We start from the raw sequence: 24,307 nt of genomic DNA on the forward strand, positions 1-24,307 counted from the left end.
AGAGTCATTTAATCTCTGGCCTTGCACCCCACTACCTCACTCCTTTGGCCTGTCACCTTGTTGCAGATAAAGATTGCATCTCACTCATTATGTATCCCCAGGACCTAGGATTGTGGCTAGTATTTGTGCCAAACAAATGTTGTTGGAACAGACTGGAACGAAATGAATGGAATGGAAAATGAATTCATGTGGTTATATTGGTGAACAAATTCAATTAATAAGTGATTGATTCACCTATAATGGAAAAGAATCTGAAAACGAATGTGTGTGTATATATACGTATATGTGTGTGTTCGTGTATATATATATAACTGAATCACTTTGCTGTACACCGGAAACATCATAAATCTGCTATACTTCAATTAAAAAGAATGTGATCCATTCAGTCCAAACACTGCATTGACTTCCCTTTTCTCCACTGAAGTGAACTTACCAAGCCAACCCTCCCACAGGCAATTGCCACTTAAAACACTCTATAGCACAGCTGGCCCAGAATGGAGACTGGTTAAATGAATTTACATATCTACCTTCTCTTTCTCAAGTGCTATGTATGAATCCCAGAAATGAACAAGAAGGCAGTAAATATTTATTGGTGTGTGAGAGGCTGAACTCACACAGCAGCTGAAAGGTATGCAGGGCTGGGCATTTAACCATACTTCTCTCATTTCAGGGAAGACTAGCTGAGTTTGAAGTTATCCGGCTGACCTTTGAATAACACAGGTTTGAACTGCACAGGTCTGCTTCTACGTGGACATTTTTTTTCCAGTAAATACAAACTACAGTACTCCACAATCTGTGATTGGCTGAATCCATGGACGTGGAACTGCAGATATGGAGGGCTGACTGTAAAGTTATATGTACTTGGATTTTTGACTGCATGGGGGTCAGCGCCTCTAACCCTTGTGTTGTCCAAGGGTCAACTGTAGTTTGAATGCATGTGAAATGTTTCAGATTGGACTAGTAATAATACATAAAAAGGACTGTCTAGGTGTGGTTGACCAGGTGAATCTTCAGACCAGGTGGGATCCCATCCTGTGCTGCTTGTACCCAAGCTGCCCCTAAGACCTAAGGTGGAGGACACAAAGGCATCTCAAGAAGGAAGTGAAAACCAGAAACGTCTCACTTGGAAGCTTGAAACTCCCTTTCATATCTTTTCCTAAGCACCGCCTTTCTTCAAATTAGATTCCGTTGATTAAAAGATACATCGCTGTTTTATGAGCCACTGAGGAAGAACAAATGCCGCAACAAATAAAGCTGGACACGAAGCTTTCTGGGCATTTATTTATTTATTTTCATATCACATTTTAGTGATGTGAAAATAAATAAAGGTAATTTTTAAATTTTAATTCATAACACAATCACAGAGCACTTAGCTCTCTTAATGAACATACTTCTCATACTCCAGGGAATTTTAAAAATCTCTCAGTTCAATTACAAAATGCTCAGTGAGATTCAGTCATACTGAGTGCTTGTTCTATATTCCAAGGGTAAATAATACATTAGTGCTCACATATATATATGGATTCTAAAGAAAAAAAAAATGGTTCTGAAGAACCTAGGGGCAAGACAGGAATAAAGACGCAGATGTGGAGAATGGACTTGAGGACACAGGGAGGGGGAAGGGTAAGCTGGGACAAAGTGAGAGAGAGGCATGGACATATATACACTACCAAACGTAAGGTAGATAGCTAGTGGGAAGCAGCCGCGTAGCACAGGGAGATCAGCTCGGTGCTTTGTGTCCGCCTGGAGGGGTGGGATAGGGAGGATGGAAGAGAGGGAGACGCAAGAGGGAAGAGATATGGGAACATATGTATATGTATAACTGATTCACTTTGTTATAAAGCAGAAATTAACACACCATCGTAAAGCAATTATACTCCAACAAAGATGTTAAAAAATAAAATAAAATAAAGAATCAGGATAAAGAATAATAGAAAAAATAATAATATATTAGGACAAGCAACAGGTACAAGATGGGGAGGAGTTAATTAACATCCAATTCAAAATGCTTCTATGGACATCAAAACAACGAACTGTTTTTTGTTTTGCTGTTTGTTTTCATAAATAATGCAAATATTCCAAGAATCAAGCAAATCTGTACAAAATACAATAAATGTGACTGGAAAAGACTGAGTAGTTGTACAGCCAACTAAATGAATAAATTATTTCAGTATTTCAGGCAAGCTCTCCTTTTGTAATCAAAAAGGCTGTGCCTTGGTCAGTGATAGTTAAGAATGAAAACTGTCTGCATAATTTCACATAAATGTTTGAATTTCATATCAGGAAAACAAGACAACATTATTTCTGTAGGGAGACACTGGTGAGTAATGCTTACCACATATCATTAAAAAATAATTTAACTGTTGGAATTTGAGTATAAACTGAAAAATAAAAAGTGAGTTTGTTGTGTTTCTAGACTAGTACTAGTTCAAAAAACTTAGAATCTTTTCAGCTATAGCCAGGTATTTTAACAAGTAACATATTTTAATTCAGCAGAAAACAATTCTTTTGAGTTATGCTAATAATAAACACAACACATTTTATTCAATGGGATAAGAAACAAAGAAACAGCAGTGTTGTACAAATTCACATTATTAATCTAACTCTTACATGACAAGGATTGTTATATTAAATAGAAACAGATTGCTTTGCCTTAGCTGGAATGCCCATCCTGGATGGACTACTTTACATGGTAAAGTAAATTTGGTCAATAGAAGGTTGGTTTGAATTTTAGAACCTGGAAGAGTTTAGAGACAATCTACATATACCCTCTATTATGTTTTCTGTTTTGTTGTTCTCTCAATTTCTCTTTTCCTATCCAAACCCATTCTTTGATTGCTGTACACCTGAAACTGACACAACATTGTAAATCAACTATACTCCAATAAAAATTAAAACAAACAGAACAACACCACAAAACCCCATTGTTTGAATAGAGAAATAGCCTTTGGTAAGTCCACCTAGCACAGCAACACCAAAGTATCTTCCTCAATAATCTTCTTGATTCATTTCAACCTCTTTGAGGTCATATTGTTATTATTATTACCTATAAAGGTTTGGTAGAAATTCCTTGAATTAATTTTCCTCCTCTTTCCCTGCTTGTGATTTCTTGACAATCAGTGTGACCCTTAGACAAGCTTGTTTTCCACTCAGATTTGTTCATGCTGTTGAAAGAAATGTTCTGTAAGCATGACTAGGGCTGTTGCTAGTAGAACCTTCCTATAAACACCTTACTTATTTTTATTTTTTTAATAAATTTATTTTTATTTATTTTTGGCTGCATTGGGTCTTCATTGCTGCACACGGGCTTTCTCTAGTTGCGGCAAGCGGGGGCTACTCTTCGTTGCAGTGTGCGGGCTTCTCATCGCGGTGGCTTCTCTTGTTGCGGAGCACGGGCTCTAGGCACGCAGGCTTCAGTAGTTGTGGCACACAGGCTCAGTGGTTGTGGCTCGTGGGCTCTAGAGCGCAGGCTCAGTAGTTGTGGCGCTTTCTGGTCATTTAGAATGTTTACCTTATGCTTACAGAAAGAGCTCCTTCCTGTTTGAACATATTTGAACACAAATGACCTGTAACCTGTGCTCTAACTTTTAGCATTTACATTGTAATTTTGAGGATGAAGAGCCCTGGGGTTTAGTCAGCATTTTATATTTGGCTACATTTGTAGTTTGGGTTTTGGCTCCACTGAATCATCTGTCTCTGGATTTTGAGCAGCTTCTGTTCAAACTCAGCAGGAAGCTCCCAACGATTAACGATCAACTCCTTAATCATAGTTCACTGTGATGCACATCACGTTGACGTGTCATGGCTTTGAAATTTGTTTCAAGGAATGTGTCAATTCTTCCTAACTTCAGGTACAGTGCTTGGCCTAGTATCAGTAATAAAATACAAGTTTTTATGACCTTAGAGCTAAACTTCTTTGCTATCTCTCATAACATACTTCGCTGATGTTGGTAAGAAAATATTGGATTGTGATTATTCCTCCAACAATGAACGTGTGCTTCCCTAATATATAATCTATGCCTCTTTTGTACTTTGACTTTTTGTTTTAATGCTATAGCATAAAGTAATCTTTTTTTTATTGAGATGATGATTTTATGGAGATACATATATATATATATCCCTACAGATGTGCCTTGGAGACATTGCAGGTTCGGTTCCAGACTACCACAATAAACCAAATATCACAGTAAAGCAAGTCATGCAAAATTTTTGGTTTCCCAGTTCATGTAAAAGTTATGTTTACACTATACCGTGGTCTAATAAGTGTGCAATAGCATTGTGTCTGAAAAAAATGTACATCCCATCATTATTACTTTATCACTAAAAAATGCTATCATCTGAGCCTTCAGCATGTTGTCTTTTGGCTGGCGGAGGCTTTGAAATATCACAAGAATTAACAAAATGTGCCACAGAGACACGAAGTGAGCAAATACTGTTGGAAAAATGACGCCAACAGACTTACTTGATGTAGAGTTGCCACAAACCTTCAATTTTTTATTTAAACATCTTTATTGGAGTATAATTGCTTTACAATGGTGTGTTAGTTTCTGCTTTATAACAAAGTGAATCAGTTATACGTATACATATGTCACCTTATCTCTTCCCTCTTGCGTCTCCCTCCCTCCCACCCTCCCTATCCCACCCCTCTAGGTAGTCACAAAGCAGCAAGCTGATCTCCCTGTGCTATGTGGCTGCTTCCCACTAGCTATCTATTTTACGTTTGGTAGTGTATATATGTCCATGCCACTCTCTCACTTTGTCCCAGCTTACCCTTCCCCCCTCCCTGTATCCTCAAGTCCATTCTCTAGTAGGTCTGTGTCTTTATTCCTGTCTTGCCCCTAGGTTCTTCATGACCTTGTTTTTTTGATTCCATATATGTGTTAGCATACGGTAATTTGTTTTTCTCTTTCTGACTTACTTTACTCTGTATGACAGACTCTAGGTCCATCGACCTCACTACAAGTAACTCAATTTTGTTTCTTTTTATGGCTGAGTAATATTCCATTGTATATATATGCTACATCTTCTTTATCCATTCATCTGTTGATGGACACTTAGGTTCAAACCTTCAATTCGTTAAAAAAAAAAGAAAATGCAGTATCTGCTGAGCACAATAAAGCAAAGCACAGTAAAATGAGGTCTGCCTGTATGAGAGAGAGAGAGTAGACTTGAAATGTGCAGTTCACTGTATGTCGATTATACCTCAGTCAAGCTGTTTTTAAAAAGCATTGTAAATCATCAATAGGTGAATGGATAAAACAATACGTGGTGTATATATATATATTATAATAATATAATTATATATATAATAATATAATTATATATATATAATAATATAATTATATATATATAATATTATTATTATATATACATAATTCAGCCTAAAAAAGGAAGGAAATTCTAATATATCTACAGCACATAGTCAGCTCTTATACTCATCTGGCGCCGGGGTTTTACGTCTGCTGCCCAGGGGATGATTCTGGATCCCCTGGCTCTGGTGGCCAGGGAGGCTTGCATTCCTAGGTCCCTGGAAACTAACAATTCTGGGGACAGTCCTTGACAAGTTAACACCCCTAGGGCATGGCACAGAGCAGACTGAAACACATCCTTGTTTTTCTGTGAAAGAGGCCTATTTACTTGTCCTGGAGCTTTGGCCTGAGGGGCAGTTTCAGGTTTGACTCACAACTAGAGGCTGGTGGAAGTGCACTCAGAGAACACAGGCCGGTGGACACCGTCTCTGCATCCTCCCTTTGCCTCACTACAGCATTTTGGTATCTCCCAGAAAGTAACTTATACACTTGTCTGGAGCCCTGATTTTTCACCTGCTTCCCACAAGACACCTCCAAACTGCCAGGCTCTGGTGGACAGGGAGGCTTACCCTTACAGTCCCACAGGACTCCATTTATTTGCCTACTTTAAAAACTGCTGCCTGAGGGTCTGGCTTCTAATTATCCTGAATCTAGGTGCTGACTGAGACCCTCCCCTTTGAGACAATGACAGGTCTGGGCATAGCCTCAACTACTGGCAGCGATTAAAAAATAAAATAAGGGCTTCCCTGGTGACGCAGTGATTGAGGGTCCGCCTGACGGTGCAGGGGACGTGGGTTCGTGCCCCGGTCCGGGAGGATCCCGCGTGCCGCAGACTGGCTGGGCCCGTGAGCCATGGCCGCTGGGCCTGCGCGTCCAGAGCCTGTGCTCCGCGGCGGGAGAGGCCGTGGCAGTGAGAGGCCCACGTACCGCAACAAAAAATAAAATAAAATAAATAAAATAAGCTGTTTGGACAATCACAAAGGTTTGAGAGACAACCAAGAGCTAGGGCAGGGTTAAATAATAAGGCTTAATCTGCTACATGAGGCCCCTTATTTAAGAATGAGACAGATGGCTGCTTTATCTACTGCATAGAAACCAACACAGAGAGTCAAGCAAAATGAAGAAACAGAGGACTATGTTCCAAATGAAAGAACAAGATAAACCTCAGGGGAAAGAACCCTTAATTTAACAGAGAAAAGTAATTTACCTGATTAAAGGTCCAAACTAATGGTTATAAATATGCTCCCTGAACTTGGGAGAAAAATGGATGACACAGTGAGAACTTCAACAAAGAGATAGGAAATATAATAAATTACCAAATAGAAGTCAGAGAGCTGAAGAATACAATAACTGTATCAAAAAATACACTAGAGGGATTCAACAGCAGACTAGATGAAACAGAAGGATAAGTGAACTCAAAACAGGGCACTGGAACTCATCCAATGGGAGCAGCAAAAAGAGAAAAGAATGAAAATAAAAATGAAGATAGCTTAAGTGACTTATGTGAGAACATCAAGTGGACTGACATTTGCATTTCAGGGCTCCCAGGAGGAACAGAGGGGAAAAAAATAGCAGAGAACTTACTTGAAGAAATAATGGCTGAAAACTTCTCTAACCTGAAGAAGGAAACAGGCATTCAGATCCAGGAAGCCAGAAAATTCCAAATATTAGGAACCCAAAGAAACCCACACTGAGGCACGTTATAATCAAAATGTCTAAAGTTAAAGACAAGGAATGAATCTTAAATGTGGCAAGAAAAAAACAACAACTCATTACATACAAAGGATTCCCTGTGAGAATATTATCAGGAATTTTCCAACCGGAAAGGAATGGCACTATATATTTAAAGTGCTGAAAAGACAAAAAACAAGAATACACTACCTGGCAAAGTTATCATTCAGAATTGAAGGAGAAATAAAGAGCTTTCCAAACAAGCAAAAGCTAAAGATGTTCATAACCACTAAATTGGCTTTCCAAGAAATATTAAAGGAAGTTCTTTAAGCAGAAAAGCAAAGGTGCTAATTAAGAACAAGGAAACATCTGAAAGTGTAAAGACAAATAAATAGTAAAGGTAGGGGATTAATCACTTTTAAAGTTAGCATGAAGATTAAAAACAACTAGCTACAATAATTAGTTAAGGAATAAACAAGATAAAAATATGTAAAACTGTGACATCAAAAATATAAAACATTGTGGGGGGAATAAAGATGTGGGTTTTTTAATGCATTCAAACTTAACTTGCTATCAACCTAAAATAGACTGTTATAAATATAAGCTGTTTTATGTAAGCCTTATGGTAATCATAAAGCAAAAACCTATACTAGATAATCAAAAGGTAAAGAAAAAGGAATCTAAGCATATCACTACAGAAGGTCATCAAAACACAAAGGAAAAAGAAACACAAAGGAAGAGGGCAAGAGAAGAAAGGAACAGAGAGAAACTAAAACAGCAAGAAAATAATTAACAAGATGGAATAAGTAAATACCTAAAAATAATTACTTTAAATGTAAATGGACTAAATTATCTAATCAAGAAAAAACAGAGTGGTTTAATGGATAAAAAACAAGACCCATCAATATGCTGCCTACAAGAGACTTGCTTCAGAAGTCACACACAGACTAAAAGGGAATGGACTGGGAAAAGATATTCAAAAGATATGCAAATGGAAACCAAAAGAAAGCTGGAGTAACTATGCTTATATCACACAAAACAGACTTTAAAGCAAAGACAAATAAGGGTATTACATAATGATAAAGAGGTCAATCCAAGAAGAGTATATAACATTTGTAAGTACTGATGCACCCAACACATGGGTACCTAAGAATGTGGGGCAAATATTAACAGACTTAAAGGAAGAAAAAGACAGCAATCTTCTGATGATAGTCCTGATGAACAATTCAGTGTAACAGATCAAATCACAAGAAGAGCAGGACTAAAAGGACTACAAGCTGCTAACCTTTCCCAGAATTGGAATTCTGTTGAAATTAATGCTCCTCTAAAGGAACTGCAAAAATTCAGAAGAATTTGAATATCCCACTTAGTTCAGCCCCTGGATGCAGTGTTGGATGATGGCATTAGCTGTGCTGTCTGGCTTGTTCTACAGAAATTGGGTGGTTAGTGACCCAGGATGAAGAGAAATCATATCAGAGTAATACAAAGGTAGTTCTTACTGGAACTGGTGCAGATGAGCAACTTGTAGCTTATTCTCATCATCATGTCCATTTTGAGACATGCGGGATGGACAGATTGAATAAAGAAATTGAGATGGAACTGGGTCAGATTTCTGCTAGAAATCTTGGTTGTGACGACAGAATTATTACTTAACACGGTAAAGCAGCAAGATCTCCTTTCCTGGATGAAGATGTCTCCTTTCTAAATTCCTTACAAGTTTGGGAAAGGGCAAACTTGACTTTACCTGGTGAAATTGGTAAAAAACTATTTCTGTGTCTTGCAGCAGTGAAACTTGACCTAACAATCTCCACTCCTCTTCTGAAACAGGCCATGAAATTTGGATCCAAAAGTGCAAAAATGGAAAAAAAATAATGAAAAGCCATCTGATAAATGTGGAAGGCTCCAAGTCATTTCCTTAGAAAACCTTTCTATTGAAAAGGAGATTAGAAGATGGTGCAGTGGGAGGATGTGGAGGTCATGTCTCCCCACAAGTAAGGCACCTACCGGATGCTAGTGGGAGAACTTGAAGCCCAAGGAGATGGGAGGAACCCCTGAGTGACTGGGTTGGACACTGGGGAGGAGTGAGGGGGGAGGAGAAGTGGATGTCGGAAGGGATGAGCACCCCTGAGAGGTGGCTGGGAGAGGGGAGGGGCATGCCTGGAAGGACCCTCAGGGGCTCGAAGAATCGGGGGGAGCACAGTTAGTGTTTCCCCTGCACAACTGCACCCCAGGAAGCCTGCTGGGGTCCAGGGCTGGGTCCTCTGCCTTTCAGGGTCTCCTCTGGCTACGTTGGTCTTAGGAGCAAGGTGGGGTGGCGGGGAGGAGAGGAGAGGAGAAGAGAGGTGGATGGGGAGGGCCCAACCAGGAACAGAGGATCAGGGGGAAAGCACCTAGCATTTCCCCTGCCCACTTGGCCTCAGGGAGTCTGCTGGGCTCCCAGGCTTGGTCCTCTGCACTACAAGGCCCCCTCAGGCCACGTGGGTACTAGGGGTATGGGAGGGAGAGAGGCAGGGGGAAGAGGAGGAGAGGCAGACAGTGGCGGGGGGGACTCTCAGGGATTGGAGGATCAGGGGAGACATGGCTAGTTTCCCCTGACCACTCGGGCCCCAGGAGCCTGTTGGGTTTCCAGGCTTGGTCCCCAGCAAGCCTGTTGGGCTTCCAAGCCTGTTCCCCAGCCTTCCAGGGCCCCCTCTGACCAAGTGGGTCCTAGGGGCATAGGAGGGAGGGAGCAGGGAAGAAGAGGAGAGGTGAATGGGGAGGGACCTTCTAGGATCAGAGGATTGCGGGAATGCATGTAGCATTTTCCCCACCCACTTGGGCCCAGGGAGCCTGCTGGGCTCCCAGACCTGGTCCTCTGGCCTGAGGCCAGAGGCACTGCTGGGTCCCTCCAGTCTGCTCTGGGCCTAAGCCCCGCCCCCCAGGGCCTTTTTGACCCCACCCACTGTCTAAATCTCGCCCCTGCCTAAGCCCAGCTCCCCACAGCCAAGGCCTTTTTCTGGGTTTTTTTTTCCTTCTTTTTTGCTATTGTGGTTCTGTCTTAACTTTCAGTTGTTGTTTCATCTATGTTTTTATTTTTTCTAACATGTTAGTTTTCTAATCTTATTCTATTTTTCACTCTTTGTTATCATTCTGCTCCTTCCTTTTTTTTTTTTTTTTTTTTTTGCGCCACCCCTGCATGGCTTCTGGGACCTTGGGTCACAAGCCAGTGGTTGGGCCTGAGCTCCTGTGGTGGAAGCTCTGAATTCGAACCACTGGACTAACAGAGAAACTGAGACCTGAAGGAATATTCATCGGAGTGAGCTCTCCCGAAGGTCCTCATCTCAGCACCAAGACCGAGCTCTACCCAACAGCCTGCAAACTCTAGTGCTGGAAGCCTCAGGCCAAACAACCAGTAAGACAGGAACACAATCCCATCCGTCAAAAAAAAAAAAAATGAGACGACAAAAATATATGTTACAGATAGAGAAGCAAGGTAAAAACCTACAAGACCAAATAAATGAAGAGGAACTAGGCAACCTACCTGAAGAAGAATTCAGAGTAATGATAGTAAAGATGATCCAGAATCTCGGAAACAGAATGCAGGCGTGGACTGAGAAAATACAAGAAATGTTTAACAAAGATCTAGAAGAACTAAAGAACAAACAGAGATGAACAACACAATAACTGAAATGAAAAATACACTAGAAGGATTCAATAACAGAATAATGGAGGCAGAAGAACAAACAAGTGAGCTGGAAGACAGAATGGTGGAAATAACTGCCAAGGTACAGAATAAAGAAAAAAGAATGAAAAGTTGAAGACAATTTCAGAGACCTTTGGGACAACACTAAATGCACCAATATTCGAATTATAGGGGTCCCAGAAGAAGAAGAGAAAAAGAAAGAGTCTGAGAAAATATTTGAAGAGATTATAGTCAAAGATTTCCCTAACATGGGAAAGGAAACAGCCACCCAAGACCAGGAAGCACAGAGAGTCCCATACGGGATAAACCCTAGGAGAAACACATCAAGACACATATTAATCAAACTAACAAAAATTAAATTCAAACAAAAAATAAAACCAGCAAGAGAAAAAAAAAATAACATATAAGGGAATCCCCATAAAGTTATCAGTTGATTTTTCAGCAGAAACTCTGCAGGCAGGAAGGGAGTGGCAGGATATAGTTAAAGTGATGAAAGAGAAAAATGTACAACCAGATAAAGATACCACAAAATAAAATTACAGACCAACATCACTGACAAATATAGATGGAAAAATTCTCAACAAAATACTAGCAAAGAGAATCCAACAATAAAGTAAAAAGATCATACACCACAATCGAGTGGGATTTATCCCAGGAATGCAAGGATTTTTCAGTATCCACAAATAAATCAGTGTGTTACATCACATCAACAAATTAAACAATAAAAACCACATGATCATCTCAATAGATGCAGGAAAAGCTTTTGACAAAATTCAACACCGATTTACGATAAAAACTCTCCAGAAAGTAGGCATAGAAGGAACCTAGCTCGACAAAGGCCAGACGTGACAAACCCACAGCTTACATCATACTCAATGGTGAAATGCTGAAAGCATTTCCTCCAAAATCAGGAACAAGAAAAGGATGTCCACTCTCACCACTTTTATTCAACATAGTTTTGGGAGTCCTAGCCATGGCAATGAGAGAAGAAAAAGAAATAAAACGAATCCAAATTGGAAAAGAAAAAGTAAAACTGTCCCTGTTTGTAGATGACATGATACTATACATAAAAAGTACTAAAAATACTACCAGAAAACTATTAGAGCTCATCAATGAATTCAGTAAGGTTGCAGGATCCAAAATTAATACACAGAACTCTGTTTACATTTCTATACACTAACAACGAAAGATCAGAAAGAAAAATTAAGGGAAAAACTCCACTTACCCTCAAATCAAAAAGAATAAAATACCTAGGAACAAACCTACCTAAGGAGGCAAAAGACCTGTACTCTGAAAACTATAAGACGCTGATGAAAGAATTCGAAAATGACACAAACAAGGGCTTCCCTGGTGGCACAGTGGTTAAGAATCCACCTGCCAATGGAGGGGACATGGGTTCGAACCCTGGACCGCAAAGATCTCACATGCCATGGAGCAGCGAATCCCATGTGCCACAACTACTGAGCCTGTGCGCCACAGCTACTGAAGCCACATACCTAGAGTCCATGCTCTGCAACAAGAGAAGCCACCGCAATGAGAAGCCCTCTCACTGCAATGATAGGTAGCCCCCACTCTCCACAACTCGAGAAAGCCTGCACACAGCAATGAAGACCCAATGCAGCCAAAAATAAAATAAAATAAATTTATATATATATATATTTGTATGTATGAAAATGATACAAACACATGGAAAGATATACCATGTTCCTGGACTGGAAGAATCAATATCATCAAAATGACTATACTACCCAAAGAAATCAACAGATTCAATGCAATACCTATCAAATTACCAACGGCATTTTTCACAGAACTAGAACAAAAAATCTTAACATTTGTATGGAAACACAAAAGAATCCGAATAGCCAAAGCAATCCTGATAAAGAAAAACGAAGCTGAAGGAATAAGGCTACTTGACTTCAAACTATTGTACAAAGGTACAGTAATCAAAACAGTATGGTACTGGCACAGAAACAGAAGTATAGATCAATGGCACAGGACAGAAAGCCCAGAACTAAACCCACGCACCTAAGGTCAATTAATCTATGACAAAGGAAGCAAGAACATACAATGGAGAAAAGACAGTCTCTTCAATAAGTGGTGCAGGGAAAACTGGACAGCTACATGTAAAATAATGAAATTAGAACATTCTCTAACACCACACACAAAAATAAACTCAAAATGGATTAAAGACCTAAATGTAAGACCAGATACTATAAAACTCTTAGAGGAAAACATAGGCAGGACACTCTTTGACATAAATCACAGCAATACCTTTTTGGATCCACCTCCTAGAATAATGAAAAGGAAAACAAAACTAAATAAATGGGACCTAATTAAACTCAAAACTTTTGCACAGCAAAGGAAATCATAAACAAAATGAAAAGACAACCCTCAGAATAGGAGAAAACATTTGCAAACCATGCGACTGAAAAGGGATTAATCTCCAAAATATACAAAGAGGTCATGCAGCTCAATATCAAAAAACCAAACAACCAGGACTTCCCTGGTGGTGCAGTGATTAAGAATCTGCCTGCCAATGCATGGGACATGGGTTCAATCCCTGATCCGGGAAGATCTCACATGCCGCAGGGCAACTAAGCCCATGTGCCACAACTACTAAGCCTGCGCTCTAGAGCCTGCACAACTACTGAAGCCCACACACCTAGAGCCCATGCTTCGCAACAAGAGAAACCACCGCAATGAGGAGCCTGTGCGACGCAACGAAGAGTAGCCCCTGCTCGCCGCAACTAGAGAAAGTCCATGTGCAGCAACGAAGACCCAATGCAGCCAGAAATAAATATATACATATATTTAAAAAAACAACCTAATCAAATAATGGGCAGAAGACCTAAATAGACATTTCTCCAAAGAAGACATACAGATGGCCAAGAGGCACATGAAAAGATGTTCAACATGGCTAATTATTAGAGAAATGCAAATCAAAGCTACAATGAGAAATCACCTCATACCAGTCAGAACAACCATCAGCAAAAAGTCTACAAACAATAAATACTGGAGAGGGTGTGGAGAAAAGGGAACCCTCCTACACGGCTGGTAGGAATGTAAATTGGTACAGACACTATGGAGAACAGTATGGACGTTCCTTAAAAAACTAAAAATAGAACTACCATTTTATCCAGCAATCCCATTCCTGGGCATATATCCAGAGAACACCATGGTTCGAAAGGATACATGCATCACAATGTTCACTGCAGCACTATTTACAATAGCCAAGACATGGAAGCAACCTAAATGTCCATCGACAGATGAATGGATAAAGAAGATGTGGTACATATATACAATGGAATATTACTCAGTCATAAAAAAAAAGAATGAAATAATGCTATTTGCAGCAACATGGATGGATCCAGAGATTATCATACTAAGTGAAGTCACACAAAGAAAGACAAATATCATATGATATCACTTATATTTCGAATCTAAAAAGATGATACAAATGAACTTATAAACGAAACAGAATCAGACTCACAGACTTCGAAAACAAACTTCTGGTTACCAAAGGGAAAAGGCTGGGGGGAGGGATAAATTAGGAGTTTGGGATTAACATACACCCACTACTATATAGAAAATAGATAATCAACAAGGACTTACTGTATAGCACAGGGAACTCTACTCAATATTCTGTAATAACCTATATGGAAAAAGAATCTGAAAAAGAATGGATATATGTATATGTATAAATGAACCCACTCTGCTATATACCCAAAACTAACACAACATGGTAAATCAACTATACCCCAATATAAAATAAAAAATAAATTAAAATAAAATAAAACAATCATACACCATGATCAAGTGGGATTAATTCCAGGGATGCAAGGATTGTTCAGCATTCACAGAGTAATCAGGGTGATAGATCACATTAACAAATGAGAGATAAAAATCATACGATCATCTCAATAGACACAGAAAAGGCATTTGACAAAATTCAACATCCATTTATGACAAAAACTCTGAGAAGATGGCAGAGTAGAAGGACATGCTCTCACTCCCTCTTGTAGGAACACCAGAATCACAACTAGCTGCTGGACAATCATCAACAGGAAGACACTGGAACTCACCGAAAAAGATAACCCGCATCCAAAGACAAAGGAGAAGCCACAATAAGACAGTAGGAGGGGCGCAATCCCAGTAAAATCAAATCCCATAACTGTTGGGTGGGTGACTCACAGGCTGGAGAACACTTATACCACAGAAGTCCACCCACTGGAGTGAAGGTTCTGAGACCCACGTCAGGCTTCCCAACCTGGGGGTCCAGCAATGGGAGGAGGAATTCCTACAGAATCAGACTTTGAAAGCTAGTGGGATTTGATTGCAGGACTTTGCCAGGACTGGGGGAAACCCAGACTCCAATTTTGGAGGGCACACACAAAGTAGGGTGTGCACTGGGACCCAGGGGAAGGAGCAGTGACCCCAGGGGAGACTGAACAAGACTTACCTGCTAGTGTTGGAGAGTCTCCTGCAGAGGCAGGGGGTGGTGTTGGCTCACTGTGGGGACAAGGACATTGGCAGCAGAAGTTCTGGGAAGTACTCCTTGGCTTGAGCCCTCCCAGAGTCTGCCACTAGCCCCACCAAAGAGCCCCAGTAGGCTCCAGTGCTGGGTTGCCTCAGGCCTAACAACCAACAGGGAGGGAACCGAGCCTCACCCACCAGCAGACAAGCAGATTAAAGTTTTACTGAGCTCTGCCCAAGAGCAACAGTCAGCTTTACCCACCAACAGTCCCTCCCATCAGGAAACTTGCACAAGCCTCTTAGATAGCCTCATCCACCAGAGGGCAGACAGCAGAAGCAAGAACTACAATCCTGCAGCCTGTGGAACAAAAACCACATTCACAGAAAGATAGACAAGATAAAAAGGCAGAAGGCTATGTACCAGATGAGGGAACAAGGTAAAATCCCAGAAAAACAACTAAATGAAGTGGAGAGAGGCAACCTTCCACAAAAATAATTCAGAATAATGATAGTGAAGATGATCCAGGACCTCTGGAAAAGAATGGAGGCAAAGATCGAAAAGATGCAAGAAATGTTTAACAAAGACCTAGAAGAATTAAAGAACAAACAAACACAGATGAACAATAAAATAACTGAAATGAAAACTACACTAGAAGAAATCAATAGCAGAATAACTGAGGCAGAAGAACAGATAAATGACCTGGAAAACAGAATGGTGGAATTCACTGCTGTGGAATAGAATAAAGAAAAAAACAATGAAAAGAAATGAAGACAGCCTAAGAGACCTCTGGGACAACATTAAATGCAACGACATTCGCATTAGAGGGGTCCCAGAAGGAGAAGAGAGAGAGAAAGGACCTGAGAAAATATTTGAAGAGAATATAGTCGAAAACTTCCCTAATGTGGGAAAGGAAATAGCCACCCAAGTCCAGGAATTGCAGCAATTCCCATGCAGGATAAATTCAAGGAGAAACATGCCAAGACACATAATAATCAAATTGGCAAAAATTAAAAACAAAGAAAAACTACTGAAAGCAGCAGGGGAAAAACAACATATAACACACAAGGGAACTCCCATAAGGTTAACAGCTGATTTCTCAGCAGAAACTCTACAAGCCAGAAGGGAGTGGCTTGATATACTTAAAGTGATAAAAGGGAAGAACCTACAACCAAGATTACTCTACCTGTCAAGGATGTCATTCAGATTCGATGGAGAAATCAAAAGCTTTACAGACAAGCAAAGGCTAAGAGAATTCAGCACCACCAAACCAGCTCTACAACAAAAGCTAAAGGAACTTCTCTAAGTGGGAAAGACAAGAGAAGAAAAGAACCTACAAAAACAAACCCAAAACAATTAAGAAAATGGTCAGGGCTTCCCTGGTGGCGCAGTGGTTGAGAGTCCGCCTACCTATGCAGGGGACACGAGTTCGTGCCCCGGTCTGGGAAGATCCCACGTGCCACGGAGCGGCTGGGCCCTTAAGCCATGGCCACTGAGCCTGCGCATATGGAGCCTGTGCTCCGCAATGGGAGAGGCCTGCGTACCACAAAGAAAAAAAGAAAGAAAGAAAATGGTCATAGGAACATACATATTGATAATTACCTTAAACATGAATGGATTAAATGCTCCAACCAAAGGACACAGACTTACTCAATCGATACAAAAACAAGACCCATATATATGCTGTATACAAGAGACCCACTTCAGCCTCAAGGACACATACAGACTGAAAGTGAGGGGATGGAAAAAGATATTCCATGCAAATGGAAATCAAAAGAAAGCTGGAGTAGCAATACTCATATCAGATAAAATAGACTTTAAAATAAAGAATGTTACAGGAGACAAGGAAGGACATTACATAGTGATCACAGGATCAATCCAAGAAGAAAATATAACAATTATAAATATATATGCACCTAACACAGGAGCACCTCAATATATATAAGGCAACTGCTAACAACTATAAAAGAGGAAATCGACAGTAACACAATAATAGTGGGGGACTTTAACACCTCACTTACACTAGTGGACAGATCATCCAAAATGAAAATAAATAAGGAAACAGAAGCTTTAAATGACACAACAGACCAGATAAATTTAATTGATATTCATAGGACATTCCATCCAAAAACAGCAGATTACGCTTTCTACTCAAGTGCGCACAGAACATTCTCCAGGATAGATCACATCTTGGGTCACAAATCAAGCCTCAGTAAATTTATGAAAATTGAAATCATATCAAGCATCTTTTCAGACCACAATGCTACGATAGTAGAAATGAATTACAGGGGAAAAAACGTTAGAAACACAAACACATGGAGGCTAAACAATATGTTACTAAATAACCAAGAGATCACTGAAGAAAGCAAAGCGGAAATTAAAAAATACCTAGAGACAAATGACAATGAAAACACAACAATCCAAAACCTATGGGATGCAGCAAAAGCAGTTCTAAGAGGGAAGTGTACAGCTACACAAGCCTACCTCAAGAAACAAGAAAAATCTCAAATAAACACTCTAATCTTACACCTAAAGGAACTAGAGAAAGAAGAGCAAGCAAAACCCAAAGTTAGCAGAAGGAAAGAAATCATAAAGACCAGAGCAGAAATAAATGAAATAGAAACAAAGAAAACAATAACAAAGATCAATAAAACTAAAAGCTGGTTCTTTGAGAAGATAAACAAAATTGATAAGCCATTAACTAGACTCATCAAGAAAAAGAGGGAGAGGACTCAAACCAATAAAGTTAGAAATGAAAGAGGAGAAGTTACAACAGACACTGCAGAAATACAAAGCATCCTAAGAGACTACTACAAGCAACTCTATGCCAATAAAATGGACAACCTGGAAGAAATGGACAAATTTTTAGAAAGGTATAACCTTCCAAGACTGAACCAGGAAGAAATAGAAAATATGAACAGATCAATCACAAGTAGTGAAATTGAAACTGTGATTAAATATCTTCCAACAACCAAAAGTCCAGGATTAGATGACTTCACAGGTGAGTTCTATCAAACATTTAGAGAAGAGCTAACACCCATCATTCTCGAACTCCCAAAAAACTGCAGCGAAAGGAACACTCCCAAACTCATTCTATGAGGCCACCATCACCCTGATACCAAAGCCAGACAAAGATACTACAAAAAAAAAAAGAAAATTACAGACCAATATCACCGATGAATATAGATGCAAAAATCCTTAACAAAATTCTAACAAACAGAATCCAACAACGCATTAAAACGATCATACACCATGATCAAGTGGGATTTATGCCAGGGATGCAAGGATTCTTCAATACATGTGAATCAATCAATGTGATACACCATATTAACAAATTGAAGAATAAAAACCATATGATCATCTCAATAGACGCAGAAAAAGCTTTTGACAAAATTCAACACCCATTTATGATAAAAACTCTCCAGATAGTGGGCACAGAGGGAACCGACCTGAACATAATAAAGGCCATATATGACAAACCCACAGCAAACATCATTCTCAATGATGAAAAACTGAAAGCATTTCCTCTAAGATCAGGAACGAGACAAGGATGTCCACTCTCACCATTATTATTCAACATAGTTTGGGAAGTCCTAGCCCTGGCAATCAGAGAAGAAAAAGAAATAAAAGGAACACAAATTGGAAAAGAAGAAGTGAAGCTGTCACTGTCTGCAGATGACCTGATACTATACATAGAGAATCCTATAGATGCCACCAGAAAACTAGTAGAGCTAATCAATAAATTCGGTAAAGTTGCAGGATACAAAATTAATGCACAGAAATCTCTTGAATTCCTATACACTAATGATGAAAAATCTGAAAGAGAAATTAAGGAAACACTCCCATTTACCACTGCAACAAAAAGAATAATATATCTAGGAATAAACCTACCTAGAGAGACAAAAGACCTGTATGCAGAAAACTATAAGACACTGATGAAAGAAATTAAAGATTATACCAACAGATGGAGAGACATACCCTGTCCTTGGAGTGGAAGACTCAATATTGTGAAAATGACTATACTACCCAAAGCAATCTACAGATTCAATGAAACCGCTATCAAATTACCAATGGCATTTTTTACAAAACTAGAACAAAAAATCTTAAAATTTGTATGGAGACACAAAAGACTCCAAATAGCCAAAGCGGTCTTGAGGGAACAAAACGGAGCTGGAGGAATCAGACCCCCTGACTTCAGACTATACTACAAAGCTACAGTAATCAAGACAATATGGTACTGGCACAGAAGCAGAAACATACATCAATGGAACAAGATAGAAAGCCCAGAGATAAACCCCACACACCTATGGCCAAGTAATCTATGACAAAGGAGGCAAGGATATACAATGGAGAAAAGACAGTCTCTTCAATAAGTGGTGCTGGGAAAACTGGACAGCTACATGTAAAAGAATGAAATTAGAACACTCCCTAACACCACACACAAAAATAAACTCACAATGGATTAGAGACCTAAATGTAAGACCAGACACTATAAAACTCTTAAAGGAAAACATAGGCAGAACACTCTTTGACATAAATCACAGCAAGATCTTTTTTGATCCACCTCCTAGAGTAATGGAAATAAAAACAAAAATAAACAAGTGGGACCTAATGAAATGTCAAAGCTTTTGCACAGCAAAGGAAACCATCAACAAGACGAAAAGACAACCCTCAGAATGGGAAAAAATATTTGCAAATGAATCAATGTACAAAGGATTAATCTCAAAAATATATAAACAGCTCATGCAGCTCAATATTAAAAAAACAAACAACCTAATCCAAAAATGGGCAGAACCCCTAAATAGACATTTCTCCAAAGAAGACATACAGATGGCCAAGAAGCACATGAAAAGCTGCTCAACATCACTAATTATTAGAGAAATGAAAATCAAAAGTACAATGAGGTATCACCTCACATCAGTTAGAATGGGCATCCTCAGAAAATGTACCAACAACAAATGCTGGAGAGGGTGTGGAGAAAAGGGAACCCTCTTGCACTGTTGGTGGGAATGTAAATTGATACATCCACTATGGTGAACGGTATGGAGGTTCCTTAAAAAACTAAAAATAGAATTACCACATGATCCAGCAATCCCACTAGTGGGCATATACCCAGAGAAAACCATAATTCAAAAAGACGTATGCACCCCAATGTTCACTGCAGCACTATTTACAATAGCCAGGTCATGGAAGCAACCTAAATGCCCATCGACAGACGAATGGATAAAGAAGTTGTGGTACATATATACAATGGAATATTACTCAGCCATAAGAAGGAACGAAATTGGGGCATTTGTTGAGACGTGGATGGATCTAGAGACTGTCATACAGAGTGAAGTAAGTCAGAAAGAGAAAAACAAATATCGTATATTAACGCATATATGTGGAACCTAGAAAAATGGTACAGATGAACTGGTTTGCAGGGCAGAAATTGAGACACAGATACAGAGAACAAACATATGGACACCAAGCGGGGAAAGCTGCATGGGGGTGGGGGTGGTGGTGGTGTGCTGAATTGGGCGATTGGGATTGATGTGTATACACTGATGTGTATAAAATTGATGACTAATAAGAACCTGCTGTATAAAAATAAAATAAAATTCAAAAAAAAAGATTACTGAAACACAAAACCACCAAAAAAAAAAACCTCTCAACAAAGTGGGTATAGAGGGAACATAACTCCTATCATAACTCATGATAAAAGCCATATATGACAAGCCCACAGCTATCATCATACCTAAGGGTGAAAAGCTGAAAGCGTTTCCTCTAAGATCAGGAACAAGGCAAGTATGCCCACTTTGACTACCTATATTCAACACAGCATTGGATTTTCTAGACAGAGCAATTAGGCAAGAAAAAGAAATAAAATGCATTCCAATTGAAAAGGAAAATGTAAAATGATCGATATTTGCAGATGACACATTATAGCTGATTCACTTTGCTGTACAGCAGAAACTAACACAACATTGTAAAGCAACTATACTCCAATTTAAAAAAAAAAGCAGAGGATCTGAACAGAAATTTTTCCATACATATGAAAAGACGTACAGATGGCCAACAGGTACATGAAGAGATGTTCAACATCACTAATCATCAGGGAAGTGCAAATCAAAACCACACCTGTTAGAATAGCTATATCAAGAGGACAAGAAATAACAACTGTTGGCGACAATGTGGAAGAAAAAGGGAACACTTGTGCACTGCTGGTGGGAATGTAAACTGCTACAGCCACTATGGAAAAAGTTTTTGAGGTTACTCAAAAAACTTAAAAATAGAACTACCATATGATCTAGCAATTTCACTTCTGGGTATTTATCCAAAGGAAACAAAAACACTCAAAAAATACCTACACCCTCATGTTTTTTGCAGCATTATTTAAAAATAGTGAAGACATGGAAACCACCTAAGTGTTCATCGATGGACAAATGGATAAAGAAAATCTGGAATATTATTCAGCCATAAAAAGGAATGAAATCTTGCCATTTACAACAACATGGAGAGATCTTGAAAGCGTTATGCTAAATGAAATGTCAGACAAAGAAAGACAAATACCATATGAAAATATAATATGATCTCACTTCTATGTAGAATCTAAAAAACACCCCCCAAAACACAAAAAACTGACCTCATAGATACAGAGAAGAGATTGGTGTTTGCCAGAGGCTGGAGATGGAGAGTGGGCAAAATGGATAAAGGAGGTTAAAAGGTACAAACTTCCAGTTATGAACTAAGTAAGTCATGTAATGTACAGCATGATGACTACAGTTAATAACATTGTATTGCATCTTTGAAAGTTGCTGAAAGAGTAAACCTTACAAGTTTTCATCACACATAAAATTTTTTTTAAACTATGTATGGTGACAGATGTTAACCAGACTTATCATGGTGATTGCTTATACGAATATGGAATCATTATGTTGTATACCTGAAAGTAACAATGTGTCAATTATATTTCAATAAAAATAAAAACAAAATGTGGTATACTTATGATGTAATATTATTCAATCTTAAAAAGAAGAAAATGATGACACATGCTACAAGGATGAACCTTAAAGAACTATGGTAGGGCTTCCCTGGTGGCGCAGTGGTTGAGAGTCCGCCTGCCGATGCAAGGGACACGGGTTCATGCCCCGGTCCGGGAAGATCCCACATGCCGCGGAGCAGCTGGGCCCGTGAGCCATGGCCGCTGAGCCTGCGCGTCCGGAGCCTGTGCTCCACAACGGGAGAGGCCACAGCAGTGGGAAGCCCGCGTACAGAAAAAAAAAAAAAAAAAAAAAAAAAAAAAAAGAAAATTGTAAGGAAGAGAAAATTCAGTATCAAAAATTACAGTACTATAATGTAAGTTTACATTGTCTGCTTACAAGATGAATCGTCTGTTTGTCAGTACCTACATCAATATTGCCTCATATGATACAAAATACGGTAGATGTTATACATATTACTAACATGAGACATCAAAAGTGAAAAGCTAGTGTGAAAAAGAAATTCATATTTACTTACAGGTGTAATGATTCATGCACTGATAACAAAGCAGCAGCGATATGATTGCTTAATGGTAGCCTAGTATAATCAACACACTTGTTTCATGATAGCCTAGCCTATACCCTAATAAACAAATCATTATACAATTTTTATGGCACACTGCATTACCATGATTTTCATAAAACAGTATTGGAAAGAGTGTTACTTTTTTAAAAAAAAACCATTTACCTTTGATGACAGGCTGATATACCGTTTCTCCAAGGGAAAGAGAAAGCTACACTATTCACCTGCTAGCTTTTTCAAATTGTTGCTCATCTCCAAAAAATTTTCCAATATACTTAGTGAAAAAATATAAGTGCAACCCCGCAGTTTAAACCCATGTTTTTCAAAGGTCAACTGTATTACTAGAGTAGTTCCATTATACTACTCTAGTCTATCTCATAAGTTAAGAAACTACAGATAAGTTCCTCTTTTTGTTTTGTTTTTTTCCTACTATTACCCTTATTCTTTATTACCTAAAAATTTAAAACAAAAATATTTAAATCAACATGACCACGTTTGATCATGTTACATATATATAATGTGTATAGTTTCAAAATCAGATCCATTTATTAGTAAATTTTTCCTAGGCAATGTTTTCTAATGACAGTGAGAGAAATATTTTCATGTTACGTCAACTGAAAGACATTTAGCTTTATCTGAGCAAACCTAGTATGTGATTATTTGAGATTTGATCTATTGACAAGCAATTTCAATAGAGGTAGCCCAAAACAATGACTCAAATAAGTAAACTGTGTCTTGCTTTTATGTCCTAATTTAAGAATATATTTACAGATAAGATGGTGTCATATCTGGGAATGCTTCAAATTAATAGTGAATGGAGGTATGAATAGGACAAGACTGGCCAATGGGTTAACAAATACTGAAGTTGTATGATAGGTTCATGGAGGTTCATTTCACTATTCTGTCCACATTTTGTGTCCTCAAAATCCTTCATAATGAAGGTTTTTTAGAGTACATTTACTATCAAAAAATGATGAAATCCAATGTTATTGATGCAATGCTGCTGTGATTACAATTCTCAACAACTATTTCTTGGAATTTATAATTATATGTACCAAAGAATAGAATAGTAATGGACAAATCTGATACTTTTTTTTTTTTTTTCCGGTACGCGGGCCTCTCACTGTTGTGGCCTCTCCCGTTGCGGAGCACAGGCTCCGGACGTAGAGCCTCAGCGGCCACGGCTCACGGGCCCAGCCGCTCCGTGGCATGTGGGATCCTCCCGGACCGGGGCACGAACCCATGTCCCCCGCATCGGCAGGCAGACTCTCAACCACTGTGCCACCAGGGAAGCCCAAATCTGATATTTTTAAGGTAGTTGCATTTTTAAAAATTCAAAATATAAAAAAAATTCAAAATATAAGTTAGTCCAAGTGAAATTTTAGTAATATGGGTTTGAACTATCAAAGTATAAATTTCAAGAAGTTTAAGACATGACATAAATTAATAGTGAGTACAGGTCAAAGACATACTTAACTCATTAATAAGGGAATCAGCAGGATATTAGAGCTGGTTCCAAGGAGGATAGGATTGGTAAATATATAATTAAGGGAAAAAAGAACACCAAAATAAACCTTCTGGTTAACGTCGTACAAGATGTATCAACTGTAAGCTTTCAGGTTCTCTTTT

The 24,307-nt window shown here is 39.0% G+C and overlaps 1 protein-coding gene across 1 annotated transcript in view; it reads right to left on the bottom strand.

Annotated features, from left to right (window-relative positions):
- Positions 1-15,184, bottom strand: part of GCNT3 (glucosaminyl (N-acetyl) transferase 3, mucin type) — a 34,028-nt gene extending 18,844 nt beyond the window's left edge. Inside the window, exon 1 of the mRNA XM_032622626.1 lies at positions 15,122-15,184. The gene's annotated coding sequence lies outside the window, so the exon portion shown is untranslated. The remainder of the gene's footprint in view (positions 1-15,121) is intronic.
- Positions 15,185-24,307: the final 9,123 nt, after the last annotated feature.

Source organism: Phocoena sinus, chromosome 2 (assembly GCF_008692025.1).
Source record: "Phocoena sinus isolate mPhoSin1 chromosome 2, mPhoSin1.pri, whole genome shotgun sequence".
In the NCBI taxonomy this organism is placed as follows: domain Eukaryota; kingdom Metazoa; phylum Chordata; class Mammalia; order Artiodactyla; family Phocoenidae; genus Phocoena; species Phocoena sinus.